Source organism: Lepisma saccharinum, chromosome 4 (genome assembly GCF_977018435.1).
Source record: "Lepisma saccharinum chromosome 4, izLepSacc3.1, whole genome shotgun sequence".
NCBI classification, from domain to species: Eukaryota; Metazoa; Arthropoda; class Insecta; order Zygentoma; family Lepismatidae; genus Lepisma; species Lepisma saccharinum.
The window spans coordinates 109,709,435-109,721,533 of record NC_139232.1 but is presented as its reverse complement, the minus strand read 5'-3'; the positions used below and the strand labels follow the sequence as shown (position 1 = coordinate 109,721,533).

The window sequence follows — 12,099 nt, the reverse complement described above, 5'->3', positions numbered from 1 at the left end:
TTACGCGCTGACATCTACAGGCATCTTTTTTGCTGAACAATCAATAACGGGGACCACCTTCCTGGATATGTTATAATGGTATGCAGTGCCCAAAATACGGGAGAATTCCATTTTCCGGTTAGATGGTGCTCCTCCACATTTTTCCACACTGGTGCAGGATTTTCTTAACGAAACATTTCCTCAGCGATGGGTCGGACAAGGAGGGTGGATTGTCTTACCCCCACGGTCTCCAGACCTTACACCCATGGATTTCTATTTGTGGGGTTATGTCAAAACACAAGTGTTTTCCTGTCAAGTTCGAAATCTGGACTATTTAAATGCAAGGATCACTGAAGCTGTTTCGTCTATAAAGCCGGATGTTCTCTGCCGTGTATGGGAAGAGACTGAATATAGTTTTAACGTATGCAGGGCAATTAAGGGTTCACACATCGAAGTCTACTGAACAGGTAAGAAACTTGGAGAGTTTCTCTTTGCTTTGACGTATCATTCATCTCTCTCTACCATGCTTTGTTCCAAAACTATGACTGTTTAAAACCCCACCATTATTTTACGGACACACTGTATATATTATTGTCATATGACAATTATTAAATAATTAATTAATAGCACTCATTAATCAATTTATTTATATATATATATATATATATATATATATATATATAAACATATATAAACAAATTAATTTGCTACATTTATAAACTAGCAAATTAATTCCTTTAACAATTGGTTCAAGATTTCAAGAAATTAAAGGATAAGTGAAATGTTTTTAATAAGTGTTAGCTTTTATTTAATTTTGCACCCCCTGTACCGAATTTGCATTGCCCCCCAATACCTTCGTATAAATGGTTATAAAACTAAATTTAATAAATATAGGAGACTGCAGACCTCTGGAGTCTGTCTCTTTTCAGAAGCAACACATTCATTTATGAAAGAAGGAAATAGAAACACTTGCAAAATCTTAAAAATAGTCCGTTTTATTTTTGTAGGTTTTTATAGGTTCACATTAAAATACTTCATGGCTCAAGGGGGGGGGGCATGCCCCCCTTGCCCCCCATTGGGTACGGGCCTGTCGCCTTGTAATCAAGGGGTCCCGGGTTCGATACCCGGTGGAGGTACATATTGGTTCGGATCCCACTTTAAAACTGTAGGTCCAGTCCCGATTAGCCTTACTGTGCATAAAGTGGATTCAAAAACACCAACTCAATAAATCAATTCAATAATTTGAATGGTGGTGACAAGCTCATGTAGTCTTATCGAAATTTACACTAATTTAATTTAATTCCATATCAGAGGTAAGAGAAAGCTTTTAAAATGTTAGTATTGTTTTTAATAGTATTATAATTCGATGCCTGTGACTTCCCCCGCCCCTGAAATTTGATATCCCTCGGAGCAAAGAGGCTGGATTCAACACTGATGTATACACTGTAAACAGGCACGTAGATGGAAATATATTTTGGTGTGGTCCTAACAAAGTTTCAACGAATGGAATTTAAGAAGAGTGAGCGGGCCTCTTACACTGTTTCTGAGGAAGTTTTTAGTCCATCCTTACCTTTTAAATGTGTTGTGTACGTCGTGTGCAGGCATGGGCGTCGCTAGAAATTTTCCTAGGGGGGGGGGGGTCGAATCAAGGACACCCCCTCCCCTCAAAATATTTTGATACAGACCAGTGGCATATGCAGAAGTTGTCAAGGAAGGGTGATTTTTAAAATTATTGCACTATCGGTATTTTAAATTGTTATTATTAATCTTATATTATTATTATTATTATTATTATTACTAGTAGTAGTAGCAGTAGTAGTTTTAGTTTAGTTTATTTTAGCATCCAACAAGTTTATTATATGAATAATATAGTACTTGTTACAACCAAGATTACATAATAGTTACTTCTAACATTCGTAGCAGTCAGCACACGCAGTAGTATAAGAAGCTTCGGGACGTGTGAAAGTTGCAAATTAACTGAGTTTCAGTGTTGCAAATTATGGAAGTTTCGTACCAAATTCGATATCTCAAGACCATTTTTAAACAATTACGCAAAATAAGGTTTATAAATTGCCATAAATTGAAGAAAGTAGATGGAAATTTCAAGGGGGGTCGACAGACCGCTTACGCCCATGTGTGCAGGTCCCTTTACAACCTTACACTTTTAGTTTTTCTCAATGGCTTTTTACATCCCAGGGTGCAAAATGACCACATGTGCCGACGTCCTCAAAAAATCTCAACTCATTCATTTCTGTTACGAGAACTTTTATAATTTATAGATTAATAAGCTTAATGTGTCAAATATAATAATAATAATATAATTATAATTGTTATTATTATTGCATGAACAGGTAAAAAGATGGTATGATGGTATAAGGACAGAGATATAAACATGTTTTCAATATCTGGCTTATATCTAGTTAGGATCACTAAAATTTCCATAAAGAACTTCTGTCCTACCCAATCAATTAAATTTTAAAAAAATTGTGGATTATTTATTGAATACCTAAAGAGGTTGTTAGGCCTTGCTGACGAAAAGTAAAGCCCCTGATCAATATTTTAAGGCTTATTGTTATTGGTAGTGGTATGCATAAAATTTTCGCAAGCACTGACAACGCAAAGCTCTGCAATCGCCATATAATCCTTAGTTTCATATTATAGTACTTCATAGAATAGTACTTCAACCGTCAAGTCTGGTATAAAGTATTTTTAATTGCTTTTCGTTTATAAACATCATTTACTGACTGAGAAAGCGAATGATGCGATCCTGACATCCCTGAGCATTTTCTGTTATGACGTCATTAAAATATCATAAAAATTACAAGATATCATCATAAGGCGGTGAAAATCATAAATACCTCACAAAATGTTGAAGTAATTTCGAATATTTATGTGCCATTGTAAAGGGCACTTCCCATGCTGTTCCGCACACAATAAAGAGGAAGATATTACCTAATGCTTTCTGCACCCTACCTACAGCAATGGCAAATGCTAACCGGAATGTTACACCATATGCTTCTATGGCATTGCCTGCTATAGCAGTGGCGTGCCCAGGATTTTGGAAAGTGGGGGTTACGTATTAAACTTTCTTTTAGTAGTCAGCCATCATTTTTCCTTTTTTTGTGCCTTTGACGTTCTTTTTTTTTAGGAATACTGGGCCAATGGGGGGTTATGACTCCCCACCCTTTGGGCACGCCACTTTCTGCTAGAAAAATTCTTATAAAATTTTTAGACGCAATTAGGTAGCATTTATGCTAAAAAAAAATGTTAAAGAAAGTGCTTCTGTCTATAGCGGGCCTTACTCCAAAATCCCTAATTTTAAAATTTGGATAGACAGAAATTTGGGGATTTTGTTACGAAATAACCAATCCACTGCGCTTCAAAATCAAGTTAAATTGTTTAAGTACTGAGTAATCTGAGTTCTGTTAATTTGCACAAAAATTGTAGTGCGTAATTAATTTGGTTCATTAGGAAACGTTAATTGTGAAACCATGTGCGGGTCAGGAGACCACTGGATCTCGAAAAGAAGGTCGTTATGGAACAAATCGTGTGTGAAACCGTGTATTACCGCCTTTTCCTTAATAGAAAAAACAAAAACACGGTAGTTACCGCCCCAATTTGGTAATCGGAAGCAAATGTCACAACAGCGAACGCTTGGGAATTCGTGCCCTTAAGCGTATACACGCAATCTTCAATGTAGTATGCGTCATACGCACATGGATGCATCTGCAATATCATGTTGCAATCGCAAAATTCGTTCAAGTTCGTGGTGAAAGTCGTTTTATGTAGTACGCGTTTTTTTCTCTCTTTTGCTTCTTTTTGGTTCTGTTGCTGTTCCGTGCTCACGTAAGAAATTCACGTTCCATGAATCAATTTTACTGCTAACATTCACTTCTTTATAATCTTACATGATGGTTATTTTATCGTTTTATGTCGAATTGTCAGAGGCAGCCTAGGAGGTTTTTGAGGAGGGTTCAAGGGGGTTCGGACTCCTCCTGAAAGACTTAACAAATAATACAAGTTAAATAATGAAAATTTGCTTCTTTACAACTTGTATAGCCCTAATAGAGGATTATTTACTTCCACCGAGCTTACTAGAGGGCAAGGATTACATTGCGACCATTGGGCTTTGAAAGACAGTATAGTGCTGGTCCCCAAAGCAACTTCACTTTACTTCAAAGAAAGTTCCGATAGATCAGTTTTCCCCCTAACAACCACATGTCAGGTCCACGTGGAGTCCAATAAATCGTCCCTTAAAACCTTTCCCACCAATAGCGTTCGTCCAAGAAATGACAGCTCTCGTCAAGTCCACGTGGAGTAAATGAGATGTTGCTAATTCAGTTTCTTGAGAGATTTTTGAACGCGAAGTTGCGGTTCTATATCTCTGCTAGGTTGTGTTATTGTGTTTTGCTATTTTTTTATGCAATATAAAGACATTGGGAGTAAAACGTCACAGTGAATGAATGGATGTCTGAACACTGCAGGTAAAAGTGACAACAGCGCTTTGCCGAAAAACAGGTGGTGGCTCGAAACCAGATACGATTCTGGTCTGCTTCCTCTGCGGTTATGTCAAAGATGCCGAACTGGTGATACGTTCAAGACTTCAGCTATATATCTGTATTCTTATTCTATTCTTCTTATCTCTTCATGTAACCATAACAATACAATATTAATTAATTTACATATTATGAATAAACCTATAAATTATATTAACGCATTACTATAACATTTATATAATTATATATATTATTATTGTTGTTATTATTATTATTATTCCTGAGACACTTGGTTCGGCCCCCCTCCCCAAAATATATTTCTATATACGTGCTTGGAGGCAGTAGTTGTATTAGTAGATACTAAATCCATACTTTGTGATCCCTAATCGCCAACACTGGTGGGGCTCATCCCTTTTCAGTATCCACCAAATAAAGGCGAAAAAATTGGGAGGGCAGGAACCCTGGAGATGAATTTCTCAGTATATTACAACTTATAATACAAGATGTTTAATTCTACTGTGGAAGAATTACGTATTATTTAGCACTATATACTATTTAAATTAGGTCTTGGTAGGACTTCGGGGGAAGGGGGTCCTTAGCCCCCATACCCCTCACCCTGGCTACGTGTCTGCTAGTGCATCCAACTGTTTATATTTGTGGTTATTTTACGTCACTTTTAACTCTTTAAGTTCATCGCGACGATGAGAATGAATGAAGATTTTATCCGTATTCCTAACTTTGGTACGTTATTTGTTATAATTAATGTTGCTTATTTGTACAGTCAGTAGGGTCATATTTATAGTGAATAAAAGATCAAGGTACATTTGGGAAACAAAAGCAGTATATAAAATTGCATTTCGGTGTTAAAATGGTGAATATAATTTCAAATTTTTATTTAAACAATATTTTTATTACACAAAATATACAATTCCTGTCAGAGTTTTAAGTTGTTTTTCTCTGTACATGTGTCCATTTTTGCTTCTCAATATTTACAGCAGAATTAATCAATTTTCCGTGAATTGCATAACTCACAGGATAGTCCAGACTTCAGAAAGTGTCACGTTAGAAAATAGATTCTAAATTTCGTGTTTGAGAGTTTATTTCGCATTTTGCATTTCATTTCACATTTCGTAACAAAACATGGTAGAAAAACGAATCTCACACCTTTCAAAAACATGAAAAATGAACATTACAGCGACAGCACGTTATTTCACATTTCGCATTTCCGTCTTAAACGAAATATGCATTGCTCTAACAACCAATCGATCAAACGGGGAAAATGAGACAACGGTAGAAAGAAAGTTGGATGAAGTGTTGAGAATTCACACCGAAGAGACACGCGACAGGCGACAAGCGACACGAGAGTTTCACATCGAAGAGACAAGCTGCACGCGACACTCAACCTTCGTGAAACCATGTCCTGATTCTTTTTTTTTAAGTCAATGCCCTTAGCCCAAGAATTTTCCTCGTAAATACCTTCCCAGTATTTGAGATTTTATGCATGAATTAACATGTACCCATGAAATTAAATATTGATAGGCCATATATAAATTCTGGCATGATCAAAAAGAGTAATAATACGTTGTTGGATTACGTGTAGGATTGTTGACAAATATTAGAATATGAATGACGAAGCGGTAACGTCGTCTCCTTATAATTAAGTGATCCTGGGTTCGATACTCAGTGGAGGCATATAGTGGCGTGGGTTCCACTTTAATCTGTAGGTCCAGTCCTGATTAGTCTATTTCTGCATAAAATAGACTTAAGAAACGAAAACTCACAACTCAAATAGGACATTGGGATTGCGTTATTTGTCAACCAATTTCATCAGAACCATTTGCAGTTCAGTATAGTTGATACGAGGGCCAGGCGGTAAAAAAAGGTAAAAGGTAAAGTGTTCCCCTGTGCATAGCACCACGCCATGAAGGCGTATAGGGGGTGTGAGGGTAACGCCCCACACTTTCTTGATCCGGTCGTGAGTGGGGGTGATATGATCAGCATCACGCCCCTGACCGCCTTTACCCCCCAGGGTTTCCCCCAGGTACCCATGTTATTCGACGCTGGGTGGGCGCCGGGGCCGCTTTCACCGTTAGAAAAGTTCCCGGATTTGAACCGGCCGGGGATCGAACCCGGGACCTTGAGCATGGTAGTCAGACGCGTTACCGACTGAGCCACCGCGGCCAGGCGGTTAAGAAACAATGCACGAGAGTACTTTACCACGCTGACTGATCTATTTTGGACTAACGTGCCTCCATGTGCTGACTTTTAAAATAAAAGCAGTCACGCCCTAAAGAATCAAAACATGTCCTCTTTACACGATGTTGAAGGCAAATTACAGCCGATAACTGCATCAAAAGCTTGATAAAGCGAAAAGAACGTTGTGTTTAAATCTTAAAACATTGTACGTACATATCGATACTAAATTATATCAACAAATTAGAGGTTGAAACATGTTGAGCTCCGGTTGAGCTATCTGAAAATAGCTCGTTGGGGGTGACGTATTCACTGTGCATTCGCGAACAACAAACAGGCGACACGATGCATGGCATTGAGAACACGGTCCAGTCCGAGAGACACGTGACATGCGACACGTGCAGCTTGCCGTGTTTCTTCGGTTTGAAAGGTTCAATTGATTACTGAGTGTTGGCTTGCAAGCGACACGTGTCTCTTGCAGCGTGTCTCTTCGGTGTGAATTCTTCCTACGTAGCTTTCTTTCAAGGCACTGGCAACACTGGTAAATGTTAACAGAAATCGTCACTCGCATTATCTCGCAGTCATCGTTGACGTGCATCCGACCGTGACACTGAACGAAACGTCATTCCACGATACACATTTCAGGATGACAGATGACTGAAGCAACCGAGGTTGTAGGTCCCATGGTGTAATGGTTAGCACTCTGGACTTTGAATCCAGCGATCCGAGTTCAAATCTCGGTGGGACCTTACTTTTTTTTTTTGTATTTTTGTTTGCTTTTAAATCCGCCTTATTCTCGGGTTGACTAATTGGTAATGGGCCACCAGTATGTACGTACCACTGTGAAATGTGACTGCACAGGGGATCGAACCCTGGACTTCTTGATTGGAAGGCGACAGCGTTACCACTATGCCACTGGGAAGGTCCTCTCTACTTCATATCCAAATATGCCGGCAGTAGTACAGGTGGCCCGGTTCTAAATAATCATTTGGGGCTCGAATCATCATGTGGGGCTCGTCGTAGCCTTTTATGATGTATATTTTGAGGGGTAGAGTTGGCAACACTGTGGGCCCACTGTAGCCTTTTATGAGGGGGGTCTATTGCTCTCTGTTTACATCTGGCAACACTACCGTAGATTTTTTGACAGTGTTGTTAAACCTACTGGGTTTTTTACTGTAAATTTTTATCAAAGGACCTGAGAGGCCCATGTATTTTTTATGTTTGGCAATACTGTTGGGGGCCTAGTGTTGGCAACACTGTGGGTTTTTACTGTAGCTTTTTATGAGGGGGGTCTATTGCCCCCCTGTTTACATCTGGCAACACTACCGTAGATTTTTTGACAGTGTTGTTAACCTACTGGGTTTTTTTTCACTGTAAATTTTCATCAAAGGGCCTGAGGGGTCCATGTATTTTTTATGTCTGGCAATACTGTTGGGGGCCTAGTGTTGGCTACACTGTGGGTTTTTACTGTAGCTTTTTATGAGGGGGGTCTATTGCCCTCTGTTTATATTTGGCAACTTTATTGGATGTTTTTTTTTTTAGGCTTGGGTTTTGCCAACCCATCCGAAGAAAATTCCACTATATGATCTTTCACTGGCTAAGCTAACCTACAAATAGAAATTGGCAACACCGACGAGCCTCAAATAATAATTCAAGGCTCGTCGGTGTTGCCTACCCACTCTACAAAAATTCTACTATATGATTTTTTACAGGTTAAGCTAACCTACAAATAGGAGTTGGCAGCACTGACTTATAAACCCACTGGGTTTTCTTGGCATGTTTTTTCATGATGTGTTGCTAGGCTATTGAGCATCTTGGCGTATACAATGTATATATTTTGAGAGGGGGGTTATAGCTTTTTATGCTGTACGAATACTGGAAGCTTGACAGTGACAACCAACAGAGTAGGTAAACCTACATCCAGGAACTGGCAACACTAGTTTCTGACAGCGAATTTGAAATAAAATATTAAACAAAATACATGAGTAAACACTGTGGGTACAAATAGTACCAGTGTTGTGCCCCCAACTCCAACTGGACAACTGGGGGGAAATAATTGTACAACAATTTTGTACCTAATTGTACAATACTTGTACCTAATTGTACAACATATACACAGACATAAAAAAAAAGAGCCTTCCCGTAACTTACTTCATGTACAATTTATATGATTTTACAACTGTGAAAAGAAAGCATATGTGTTCTGTATGCACACATTTATTCTTATTTTTCAAAGTTGAATGAAAGCACATGTTTTTACGCTCTCGTAATACTAACCTTGCTCCACTGATTTTAAATTGCTTCCATCCGCTTTTTTTCTGTGTTATTTTCGTATGCACGCAACATTCGCTTTCAATAGACAGAAGGAATGTTAGTATAGCAGGCTCCGAGTTTACAATTTATTAAATTAAACAATAATTTATGTAAGAATATACTTGTACTTACCGAACACAAAATAATAAAAAGCACATGTGAATATTTGCGTGTGTTCATGTTATATGACGACTGAGTAAAAAAATAATGTTAACTCCCCGAAAGATAAAAGTTCCTAGTTCGACATCAGATGCATGCAAATTTTATGGTTTGCTCTCCAAAATCTTGATTTTTATGTTTGTGCTATTTGTCATACAGCAGGGGAGAAGAGGGGGGAGGGAGGGGAGGGGGTACTATCAGCGCCATCTATTAGCAAACAATAGAAATAAAAAATAGGTCCAACTTTTTCAACACCCAAACATTTTAAACGTCCTCACGTAGTAATACGATCTAGCTGAAGACGTTTAAAAGAGTACTCTTAGTCGACGAAGCTAATTGCTAGGGCCCTTATATTGCTAAAATATTCCTTAATTTGCATATTTCTCATACCGCCATATGTTGTTCTAGTTGACTTCTTCCAAAAAAATGCTAATTAGCGAGAGTTAATTAAGCAAGGCAAGTAAAAGAAGTAAAATAGAACAACATATGTGCCGGCGTGAGAATATGTAAAAATTCGATTCAGAGGTGGATCGAATTAAAGTTGGGGGGTATTTTGCATTTTTTCCCTATAATGTACAAAACATTTACCGTACATAATTTTTTCCATTTACAACAGTATAAAATAAGAGGAATATGTGACAATATCCATATTAATTAGGAAAGTATGTTGTATGCTAGGTTAGCTAATTGTGTCTTCTACAGCTTCACTGTATAGAGGGAAGATGGAAAAAGAGAGCTCTACGGAAACTGACGCTCTTAACAATATTGTACGCCCGTGAAAATTATATATAAATAAGACTTAAACGTATTATCTGCTTTCATGTCAGATTTTGCCAACCTGTGAGCTGTAGTGTTTAGGTGACAAGCGACCTGCTCAAATATGATACTGTTGACAATATTGTATGCCCGTGAAAATTATATATAAATAAGACTTAAGCGTATTATCTGCTTTCATGTCAGATTTTGCCAACCTGTGAGCTGTAGTGTTTAGGTGACAAGCGACCTGCTCAAATATGATACTGTTGACAATATTGTATGCCCGTGAAAATTATATATAAATAAGACTTAAGCGTATTATCTGCTTTCATGTCAGATTTTGCCAACCTGTGAGCTGTAGTGTTTAGGTGACAAGCGACCTGCTCAAATATGATACTGTTGACAATATTGTATGCCCGTGAAAATTATATATAAATAAGACTTAAGCGTATTATCTGCTTTCATGTCAGATTTTGCCAACCTGTGAGCTGTAGTGTTTAGGTGACAAGCGACCTGCTCAAATATGATACTGTTGACAATATTGTATGCCCGTGAAAATTATATATAAATAAGACTTAAGCGTATTATCTGCTTTCATGTCAGATTTTGCCAACCTGTGAGCTGTAGTGTTTAGGTGACAAGCGACCTGCTCAAATATGATACTGTTGACAATATTGTATGCCCGTGAAAATTATATATAAATAAGACTTAAGCGTATTATCTGCTTTCATGTCAGATTTTGCCAACCTGTGAGCTGTAGTGTTTAGGTGACAAGCGACCTGCTCAAATATGATACTGTTGACAATATTGTATGCCCGTGAAAATTATATATAAATAAGACTTAAGCGTATTATCTGCTTTCATGTCAGATTTTGCCAACCTGTGAGCTGTAGTGTTTAGGTGACAAGCGACCTGCTCAAATATGATACTGTTGACAATATTGTACGTATATTGTATTGTATAGTAGACTAGAAGCATATAATTTGACGAAAAAAAAACCCAAATAAGGCCATAGAAAATAGTTAAAAAAATGAACAATTATATTTTGCATTGCACAGCATTGGATATTAAATAACATACCCCCCAAAAATCTCTGCATTATGCGTTCTGTAAAAAATTGCCCTACGTGCCAAATTGCTGTGTCAAGTAAACATTTTCAAAGGCACTGTCGTACTTGTGTGCCGGGAAAGCGAATATGTGCAACCAAACTGTGCTCTAAGTGTGGAAAAAATATTTCTATTGCCAACTTCAAGCGACACCAGCTTACTTGCAAGAGCACTGGAACATCTCTACCGCAACCTTCCAAGCGAAAGGTAGAAGTAACCTCCCTCGATGCATCGCCACCTGCCAAACGCGTCAAGCTGGCGAAGAAAGCAGACCGATTTGCGTTTGAGCATTTATTAGAAGACTTTAACATAACATCAGACAGCTTCTGCGATGTGCGTAGTTTTCTGGAGAGCGAGCGAGCTAAGATAATATCCATCCTCAACGATGCATTGGCTACATACTCCACTAAATTCTATGCTGTGCTATGCTGCAAGTATAAGAAACCGTCTGATGAAATATATAAATTCTTCCATGCCACAAAAGCAAAAACACTACATCAAGCAGATATCACTGACCTTGACAGCATCTACGACAAGTTTGTCGAGGAGTTTGTGGCAAAGCACGAGGAGCATCAGGCTGAAGGCTCGGGCGGTTCGCTGTGTGGCGACCCCCACGAACTTTGTCTGAAACTTAGCAAGTCCCTGCCACTGGCAGGGTCTAGCTATATTGCCCTGCCACCCGAGGTTGAAGCAAGGAAAGCTGTTCTCAATATTCAAAACAAAGACACCAAATGCTTCCTCTGGTCGGTGCTGGCAGCATTACACCCTATACCTTGGGAAAACAGTCCACGCTATGTTTCACACTACAAGCAGTATGAGTCGGAACTGGAGGATGCAATGGCCGGGATTGCCTACCCTGTAGAAGTCTCGCATATTCGCAAGTTTGAGGTTCGTGCTCGTGACTTGTTGGGCCTACAATTAGCCATCAATGTTTACGGTCTCACCGAGAACAAAAATGAGGTCCACCCCATCCGGGTGAGCAACGTGAGCAACAACAACGAGGTACGAGAAATCAACCTCCTGCTCATCAAGGACGAAACCCATCACCATTACACTCTTATCCGTTCCCTCTCTCGGCTTGTTTCGACCCAACGGAG

The 12,099-nt window shown here is 38.7% G+C and overlaps 1 protein-coding gene and 1 non-coding gene across 3 annotated transcripts in view; both read left to right on the top strand.

The window, feature by feature from the left end:
* The window catches only part of LOC145987324 (putative fatty acyl-CoA reductase CG5065), a 95,328-nt gene that overhangs the window by 29,646 nt on the left and 53,583 nt on the right, over positions 1 to 12,099 (top strand). The window lies entirely within an intron of this gene.
* Positions 7,346 to 7,417, top strand: TRNAQ-UUG (transfer RNA glutamine (anticodon UUG)). Its single transcript has one exon. It is a non-coding gene; the product is annotated as a tRNA-Gln (tRNA).